The following is a 9,310-nucleotide window of genomic DNA, read 5'->3' as shown; positions in this document are numbered from 1 at the left end:
TAGTGTATTTTAGACAAAACAGTCACAAATAAATATTGGATGCAGCTATGGAGGTATTAGCTAGCACATGTCTGACAACAACAGTGGGCCATAGTAAAACATGTCACAGTTGGTTGAATAGTGTAACGGCGTCACTGGCCTGACTCTAATCCTCATACCCCTGCACATTGACTCGGTACTGGTACCCTGTGTATATAGCCAAGTTATCGTTACTCATTATGTATTTATTATTACTTCTGTCATTACTTTTCTATTACTTCTCTATTTTCTTTCTCTCTGCATTGTTGGGAAGGGGCCCGTAAGTAAGCATTTCCTGTTAGTTAACACCTGTTGTTTACGAAGCATGTTATGAATAAATATATTTGATATTATTTGAATCCAATCTGGAGCCAGTCAGTCTACATCTGTAAAGCATAAAATTAGCTCCAATCGAGATTACGCTATTTCTCGAGCTATGTTTATAATTGAGGGATGATGACAATCGTTGACCCTGTTTTTCTGTTAGACAAAGTGCGCAGTTGGGTGCCAGACGGATCCCCTGGTCATGAACGGATGCCGGGACCTACCAGAAGTAGCAAAGGTGGGTATCATAAGATGTGCAGCAATGTGATTGCAAATGGTTTAGCGACCTCCAAAAATCATTCACTGGTTACTTGCAGGTGCTTCTACACCTGCATTGCTTGCTGTTTGGGGTTTTAGGCTGGGTTTCTGTACAGCACTTTGAGATATCAGCTGATGTAAGAAGGGCTATATAAATACATTTGATTTGATTTGATTATTTTCACAGCTTGTCAGGCAAGACCTCACAAGTATTTTCACTGTTTCAGGGATAGCGTACACAGACGTTTTCGCTTTACAGCCTTCTTCAGTGTGTAGATACAAATTCCTTTTCATTCAAAACAGCATTTGTAAAGAACAACAGCAGGTGCTTCTAATCGGGGTTGCCACTCATCTGCCAATCGGGGATGTGGCTTAATCATTTTGAGTACGAACTCATTACACCTTTTTGTTTGTCTGAATTCGCAGGTTTTACGTACCAGCCAAGCTGCAGGGAGAGCGCAATGGTTCTCTTTTGATAAGATCTCACAAGTAACCTCCTCTGTTGTTGCCAGACTCTCCCTCGACTCCTATGAAAAGGACACACCATCATGAGGCGTCTGATAGTGAGTTGAGTTACTTCTCTTTTGACACAGACAGCTTAATCAACAACGACAGGTAATGTGTGTTATTTGAAAAGTTGTACTCCAAAATACCCTGCTTGATAAACTATACTGAACACAAATAAACGCAACATGCAACATTTTCAAAGATTTTATTTGTTACATTTCGTCAATTGAAATAATTTCATTAGGCCCTAATCTATGGATTTCACATGACTGGGCAGGGATGCAGCCATGGGTGGGCCTGGGAGAGCATATGCCAACCCACTTGGCATAGCCAATCAGAATGAGTTTTTCCATAGAAAAGGTCTTTATTACAGACAGAAATACTCCTTAGCACACACCCACCTCCCCCCGGACAATCCCGCAGGTGAAGAAGCTGGATGTGGAGGTCCTGGGCTGGCGTGGTTACACATGGTCTGCAGTTGTGCGACCTGTTGGGCGTCAGTGGAGGCTGTTGAGGGGAGAACGGCTCATAATAAAGGTCGGAACTGAGCAAACACCTGGAAATTATGTGTCTGATGTATTTGATACCATTCCACTGATTCTGCTCCAGCCATTACCACAAGGCTGTTCTCCCCAGTTAAGGTGCCACCAACCTCCTGTGTGGGACGTACTGCCAAAATTCTCTTAAATGACATTGGAGGCAGCTTATGGTAAAGAAATTAACATTCAATTCTCTGGGAACAGCTCCAGTAGACATTCCTGCATTCAGTATGCCAATTGCACGCTCCCTCAAAACTTGAGACATCTGTGACATTGTGTCATGTGACAAAACCACATTTTAAAGTGGCCTTTTATTGTCCCCAGCACAAGGTGCACCTGTGTAATGATCATGCTGTTTAATCAGCTTCTGATATGCCACACCTGTCAAGTGGATGGATTATCTTGCCTCTGCATGCCTCCGGAGGTTCCGCAATTGCGTCACACCCTCCATACGAAGCCTCCTACCACAGATCAAGCATTTCATGCAGACATACCCTCGCTTTGAGCATTCCTATGATTGGAACAGTCAGCCACATGTTGACAAGTATCCGGCTAGCAACCCTCATCTGTCAGCTGCAACAGCTTTCACAGGCTCATCTTTTGTACAAATAAGGAAGGTAACCTACTGTATTACTTTGATACACTTGATAACTCAATTGTGTAAACTGACATTATTTGTTGCTTATTTTCTACTTAGACGCATATAATGTCCAGAGCATAACCTAGCCTGGTGGAACCAGCCTGATCGCTGTGTTCACCATTCTATTTCACTTCACATTTTGTGATATCTGAAGTGAAATAGAAAAGTGAATGCGGAGATCATAACCACCATTTATGATGTAATTAGTGATGCATGTGTGTGTATGTTTGACCGACCAGTATCTTTGGTGATTGGCCTGAAGCTGATCTATGCTACTATGCCCATCAATGGGGCTATGGCAAAGAACACCTCCAGCCTCACCTCTTGCCTGCTCACCAACGACCCTCGATGGAGAGACCAGAATTATGTATGTTTAGTCTGACTTCTTCAAACTTCAACATAGTAAATGTTTGTTTAACCAATCCAAGATGGCGTAGCAGTCAGCCGTCTTTGTCCTTCGTCTTGTCGTGTCCCATGTATATATCTTTTTAAAATATTTCTCTAAACCTCAACTTCAAAATACTCTCCTGCAACCCGCCTCACCCAATGTGGTGTGGATCTGCTTTTTTCTTAAGTATTTTTCTTTACTGCTGAACCGGAATCCCCCAACAGAAGCTAGCTAGCTAACTAGCTACTAGCTAGTAGTCAGCTTACCACTGCTAATGGTCATCAGCTGCCTTTAGCTCGGAAAGCTCTCACCAGTTTATACAACGCGATTCAAACCAGAGCATACTGGACCTATTTTCTCTCCATATCCCCGGATTCCTTCCGCAAGCTCTGAACCTTCTCACCTGGATCATCGCAGCTAGCTAGCTGCAATCTGAGTGACTACTCCTGGCTAACGTCTCTGTCCCGAAGCAAGCACGAATTAGCCTGGAGCTAGCCCATGCTAGACCCATCTTCCGGCTAGCTGAAGAGGTCCATCAGCCACTCCTGGGCTACAACACCTATTTTGCCAACTGGCCTGGACCCCTTTTACTGCCGGTACGGGGTACGGAACCCCGCCAATCCTTCACGACTGGACTACCGACGTAATCTGCTCGAGGGGGTTACTCAACTGGCTCCTACGTCGCGACGTCCCCTGAATGCCCATCTGCTAGCCTGCTTGCCGTGGCCCGCTAGCTGTCTAGAGCATATCGAACTGTTAGCTAATAGGTCCATCGGCCAATTTCTCGGGCCACTATTCCTATTTTGCCAATCGGCCTGGGCCCCTTTTACTACATGAAGCCCTGCTTACCCATCACAACTGGACTACCGACGTAATCTGCCCAAGGTTTTTTTCCCCCAATAGGCCCTTCCGTCGCGACGTTCCCTGAATGCCCATCTGCTAGCCCTCTAGCCGCGGCCCGCTAGCTGTCTAGAGCATATTGGACTGTTAGCTGAATAGATCAAATTTTTTATTTTTTAGAACCAGGAACAGATATAGCTCTTGGTTCACTCCAGACCTGACTGCCCTTGATCAGCACAAGGGCCCCCCATCTATCTTCAGAGCTCGTGCTTCTAGGTGACCTTAACTGGGACATGCTTAACACCCCGGCCATCCTACAATCTAAGCGTGATGCCCTCAATCTCACACAAATTATCAATGAACCGACCAGGTACAACCCCTAATCCGTAAACACGGGCACCCTCATAGATATCATCCTAACCAACCTGCCCTCCAAATACACCTCTGCTGTTTTTAACTAGGATCTCAGCGATCACTGCCTCATTGCCTGCGTGTGTAATGGGTCCGCGGTCAAACAACCACCCCTCATCACTGTCAAACACTCTCTATAACACTTCAGCGAGCAGGCCTTTCTAAACAACCTGGCCGGAGTATCCTGGAATGATATTGACCTCATCCCGTCAGTAGAGGATGCCTGGTTATTCTTTAAAAGTGCCTTCCTCACCATCTTAAATAACCATGCTCCATTCAAAAAATGTAGAACCAGGAACAGATATAGCCCTTGGTTCACTCCAGACCTGACTGCCCTTGACCAGCACAAAAACATCCTGTGGCGTACTGCATTAGCATCAAATCAAATCAAATGTATTTATATCGCCCTTCTTACATCAGCTGATATCTCAAAGTGCTGTACAGAAACCCAGCCTAAAACCCCAAACAGCAAGCAAGGCAAGTGTAGAAGCAAATAGTCCATCCAATTACCTCATCCCCATACTGTATTTATTTATTTATCTTGCTCCTTTGCACCCCAGTATCTCTACTTGCACATTCATTTTCTGCACATCAATCACTCCAGTGTTTAATTGGTATATTGTAATTACTTTGCCACCGTGGCCTATTTATTGCCTTACCTCCTTTATCTTACCTCATTTGCACACACTGTACACAGACTTTTTCTACTGTATGTTTGTTTATTCCATGTGTAACTCTGTGTTGTTGTATGTGTCGTACTGCTTTGCTTTATTCTTGGCCAGGTCGCAGTTGTAAATGAGAACTTGTTCTCAACTAGCCTACCTGGTTAAATAAAGGAGAAATAAAAATAAAATAAATCAAAATATATCTCCTATCCTAACTGACATTGGTAATAGAACAGTAACTGTGTGTATGTGTTCAGATTCATCTATGGAGCCAGCACTTGGAGACTTACAAGGTGATGTGATTGAGTCCAGACCGAGAAACAAGCTTGATACTTACGTCTCTAAATGGAGAGGCACTTAACACATCCACAATGTGGGGCTGAAGGTGATTAATAATAATACAGTACAGCAGAAATGTCCAGAATTAGCAACACCCTTTTAATTTCATGTGTCACTGATGAACTCTGCCTCAACTCTGCCTATTTCTACAGATGGAAAGGACTGTAGATGCTTTTGCCAAGACTCCTGCCTCTGTTGTTTGATGGGGAGACCATTGAGTAGGTTTTATTTGACCTGTTCAAACTTCAAAATAGTATATTTAGTGTCAGCTATTACCTATCCTAACTGCCATTGATAATAGAACTGTGTTTGTGTGTCAGATATTACCTATCCTAACTGCCATTGATAATAGAACTGTGTTTGTGTCAGATTATTACCTATCCTAACTGCCATTGATAATAGAACTGTGTTTGTGTGTCAGATATTACCTATCCTAACTGCCATTGATAATAGAACTGTGTTTGTGTGTCAGATATTACCTATCCTAACTGCCATTGATAATAGAACTGTGTTCATGTGGTCAGAATATTACCTATCCTAACTGCCATTGATAATAGAACTGTGTCATGTGTCCAGATATTAAACCTATCCTAACTGCCATTGATAATAGAACTGTGTTTGTGTGTCAGATATTACCTATCCTAACTGCCATTGATAATAGAACTGTGTTCTATAAGGGACACCACACAGGAAGGTTTGACCACTCTGTTTGCCAAGGTAGGCCCTTTATCACCAGGCAAAATGTCGATAGAAACAGTATTTGTATCAGCTGGGAATGACTATGGAAGGTGAAAGGTGCACATTGCTTCTATGGTATTATGTAAAGGTTTGTTTATTCTATATGGACCTGTTACTACATTTGAAAGGGTTCAAAACACTTAGTTTAGAATATCTAAATTCAGCAATTGCATTCTCCTCATATTACTCTGCTGGTTACAGACCTATTCAAAGCTTCCTCTGACATCTGCCTATAAATATTGAACTGAACCTGCAGGAGGTTTGTTTGTTGTGATTGAGAGGGGGGAAACAGCTGCGCGCAAGGTTCTGACAGATGGTTGTGTCTTAATAGTGGTAAATTGCTCTGGATAACAGTATCTGCTAAATGACTAAAATGTCAAATGCAAATGTTTAACATACCGATCTCATTGTATTTTATTATTATTTAATTGTTTTATATTGACGTCACAAATGTATCATTTGTACATTTCTCTATATATTTTTTTATTTGTGACATTTGACTGTGTAAAACCTTGCAGGACTACTTATTTCTCTGAGAGAGGACGGATATACAGCATTTAGCAAAAAAACATGATTATTTTCTCTTTGAAATTAAACTATGAAGTGATACATTTCCAACAAATGCAAGTCTGTCATTGAACAACCACATACCATGATTAGATGGTGAAAAAACACACCAATCTCTTTCATAATCTCTTTAAACAATAAAAGCTAATTTACTAACATGTATTAAAATGGATATATAGCGTTTATTCATTTGTTGAATCCACATTGTTATCATTGGGAGAATAACTGTGCAAAGGGCAGAGTTATCCAGTCCCTTTTCCACCTCCATATCCCAACCCTAGATGGCAGCAGCAAGTTAGTTCTACCAGGAATGTGATAAATTAGACGATTACTCAGAGGTTTTGGCAATCAGTGAGAGAGGTGGAGCCTTGGTCTAGCGGTCCTTGCCTGCCTGCATTTGTTTGTGTAACTTAGATACTTTTCTTTTGGACTTTTTTTCTTTGTATTTTCCTTTTTGTATATTATTATTTTGTCACTGAAATTTAAACGTTAATGAACAAACTGATTGGGCTGGCCAACTAGGAGAGTCAAGACCGAGCTAGCCGTGTACCCGCGTACCCTTACTTCTCACGTCAACGCATACATTCAGCAAAGGTTACGTATAATTTAGTCAGGCCTAAAACCCCTAGATGACTGTGTAGCAATAGCATTAGGCTGGCTAGCTTCGACATCAACTAGGATACTGAAATGATGTTTATATTTAAGATTGCGACATTTATTATGTACAGGTACCGTAGTTGCGCAAGGTTCCGATGCCTGGTGTCCTTGAACAATAAGACACAAAGTGTGGGTTTTCATCAAAACAACGTTTCCTGCCATGCAAGGACTATCCATAATCTCTAGGAACAATGCTTAGCGTCGGGTTGGGTGTGTCCCTAGCTATCAACTAAGTGTTTAAAACCTGTTTTTATCCAGGGTCTTCCATTTTTCGTCTGTAGTTTTTTTCAGCTCGTGTGACTGCGTAGTCTACAATGGCAGCCCACGTGATTTAGGCTGGCTAGGCTATAGGCTGGCTAGGGGATTTTGTAACAACATGAATTCTGAAACAGAAAAATAAATTGCAATGGGAAGTCTGACTGGGAAAATGGCAGTAGGCTACACTGAATTTAGTGTACCAATTACCAGATGTGCACTACATGACCTTCTTGTCAAACATCTAATTATAAAATCATGGGCATTAATATGGAGTTGGTCTCCCTCTGCTGCTATAACAGCCTCCACTCTTCTGGGAAGGCTTTCCACTAGCATTGGAGCATTGCTGCGGAGACTTGCTTCCATTTAGCCACAAGAGCATTACTGAAGTTGGGCACTGATGTTGGGCGACTAGCCATGGCTTGCAGTCAGCGTTCCAATTCATCCCAAAGGTGTTCGGTGGGGTTGAGGTCAGGGCTCTGTGCAGGACAGTCAAGTTCTTCCACACCAATCTCAACAAACCATTTCTGTATGGACCTCACTTTGTGCACGGGGGCATTGTCATGCTGAAACAGGAAAAGGCCTTCCCCAAACTGTTGCCACAAATTTGGAAGAATAGAATCGTCTAGAATGTCATTGTATGCTGTACGGTTAATATTTCTCTTCACTGGAACTAAGGGGCCTAGCCCGAACCATGAAAAACAGCTCCAGACCATAATTCCTCCTCCACCAATCTTTACAGTTGGCACTATGCATTCTGGCAGATAGCGTTCTCCTGGTATCCGCCAAACCCAGATTCATTGCCAGATGGTGAAGCGTGATTCATCACTCCAGAGAAAGTGTTTCCATTGCTCCAGAGTCCAATGGCGGTGAGCTTTACACCACTCCAGCTGACGCTTGGCATTGCATATGGTGATCTTAGGCTTGTGTGTGGCTGCTCGGCCATGGAAACCCATTTCATGAAGCTCCCAACAAACAGTTTTTGTGCTGACATTGCTTCCAGAGGCAGTTTGGGACTCTGTAGCTCTACGCGCATCAGCACTCTGCGGTCCCGTTTGGGGAGCTTTTGTGGCCTACCACTTCGCAGCTGAACCGTTGTTGCTCATAGATGTTTCCACTTCACAATAACAGCACTTGCAGTTGACCGGGGGAGCTCTAGCAGGGCAGAAATATGACGAACTGACTTGTTTCAAAGGTGGCATCCTATGACGGTGCCACTTTGAAAGTCACTGAGCTCTTCAGTAAGGCCATTCTACTGCAAATGTTTGTCTATGGAAATTGCATGTCTATGTGCTCAATTTTGTACACCTGTCAGCAACAAGTGTGGCTGAAATGGCCAAATCCACTAATTTGAAGGGGTGTCCACATACTTTTGTATATATAGTGTATTTAGGCCTGGTTGCTATCTCTTCAAAGGAAGTTGCTACATAAAGTCCAGTATAATATTCTCTATTAAATGTGCTTTATACAGTGCATTCGGAAAGTGTTCAGACCCCTTCCCCTTTTCCAGATTTTGTTACGTTACAGCCTTATTCTAAAATGGTTTAAATATAAAACAAATCCTCATCAATCTACACACAACACCCCATAATGACAAAGCTAAAACTGTTTTTTCAGAAGAAACAAATCTAATATATATATATTTTTTTAATTAATAATTTATTCAGATTCTCCGTAGAGCTTCAGGACTGTGTCGAGGCACAGATCTGGGGAAGGGTATCCAAAAATGTCTGCAGCCTTGAATGTCCCCGGGAACACAGTGTCCTCCATCATTCTTAAATGGAAGAAGTTTGGAACCACCAAGACTCTTCCTAAAGCTGGCAGCCTGGCCAAACTAAGCAATCGGGGGAGAAGGGCCTTGGTCAGGGAGGTGACCAAGAATCCGATGGTCACTCTGACAGAGCTCCAGAGTTCCTCTGTGGAGATGGGAGAACCTTCCAGAAGGACAACCATCTCTGCAGCACTCCACCAATCAGGCCTTTATGGTAGAGTAGTCAGACGGAAGCCACTCCTCAGTTAAAGGCACATGACAGCCAAAAGGTACCCAAAGGATTCAAGATTCTCTTTTGTCGTAATGCCAATCGTCACAGCTGGTAGGAAAACGGGCACCATCTCTACGGTGAAGCATGGCGGTGGCAGAATCATGCTGTGGGAATGTTTTTCA

The 9,310-nt window shown here is 42.9% G+C and overlaps 1 long non-coding RNA gene across 1 annotated transcript; it reads left to right on the top strand.

Annotated features, from left to right (window-relative positions):
- The first annotated feature begins 503 nt into the window (after window positions 1–503).
- On the top strand, window positions 504–5,442 carry LOC111958257 (uncharacterized). The gene is made up of 4 exons (XR_002876506.2): window positions 504–580; window positions 1,027–1,163; window positions 4,848–4,975; window positions 5,082–5,442. It is a non-coding gene; the product is annotated as an uncharacterized lncRNA (long non-coding RNA).
- Window positions 5,443–9,310: the final 3,868 nt, after the last annotated feature.

The sequence above is a fragment of the Salvelinus sp. IW2-2015 genome, linkage group LG33 (genome assembly GCF_002910315.2).
Source record: "Salvelinus sp. IW2-2015 linkage group LG33, ASM291031v2, whole genome shotgun sequence".
Classification (NCBI taxonomy): Eukaryota; Metazoa; Chordata; class Actinopteri; order Salmoniformes; family Salmonidae; genus Salvelinus; species Salvelinus sp. IW2-2015.
Note: the sequence above shows the minus strand (reverse complement) of the source record. Positions and strands in the feature narration are given on the sequence as shown.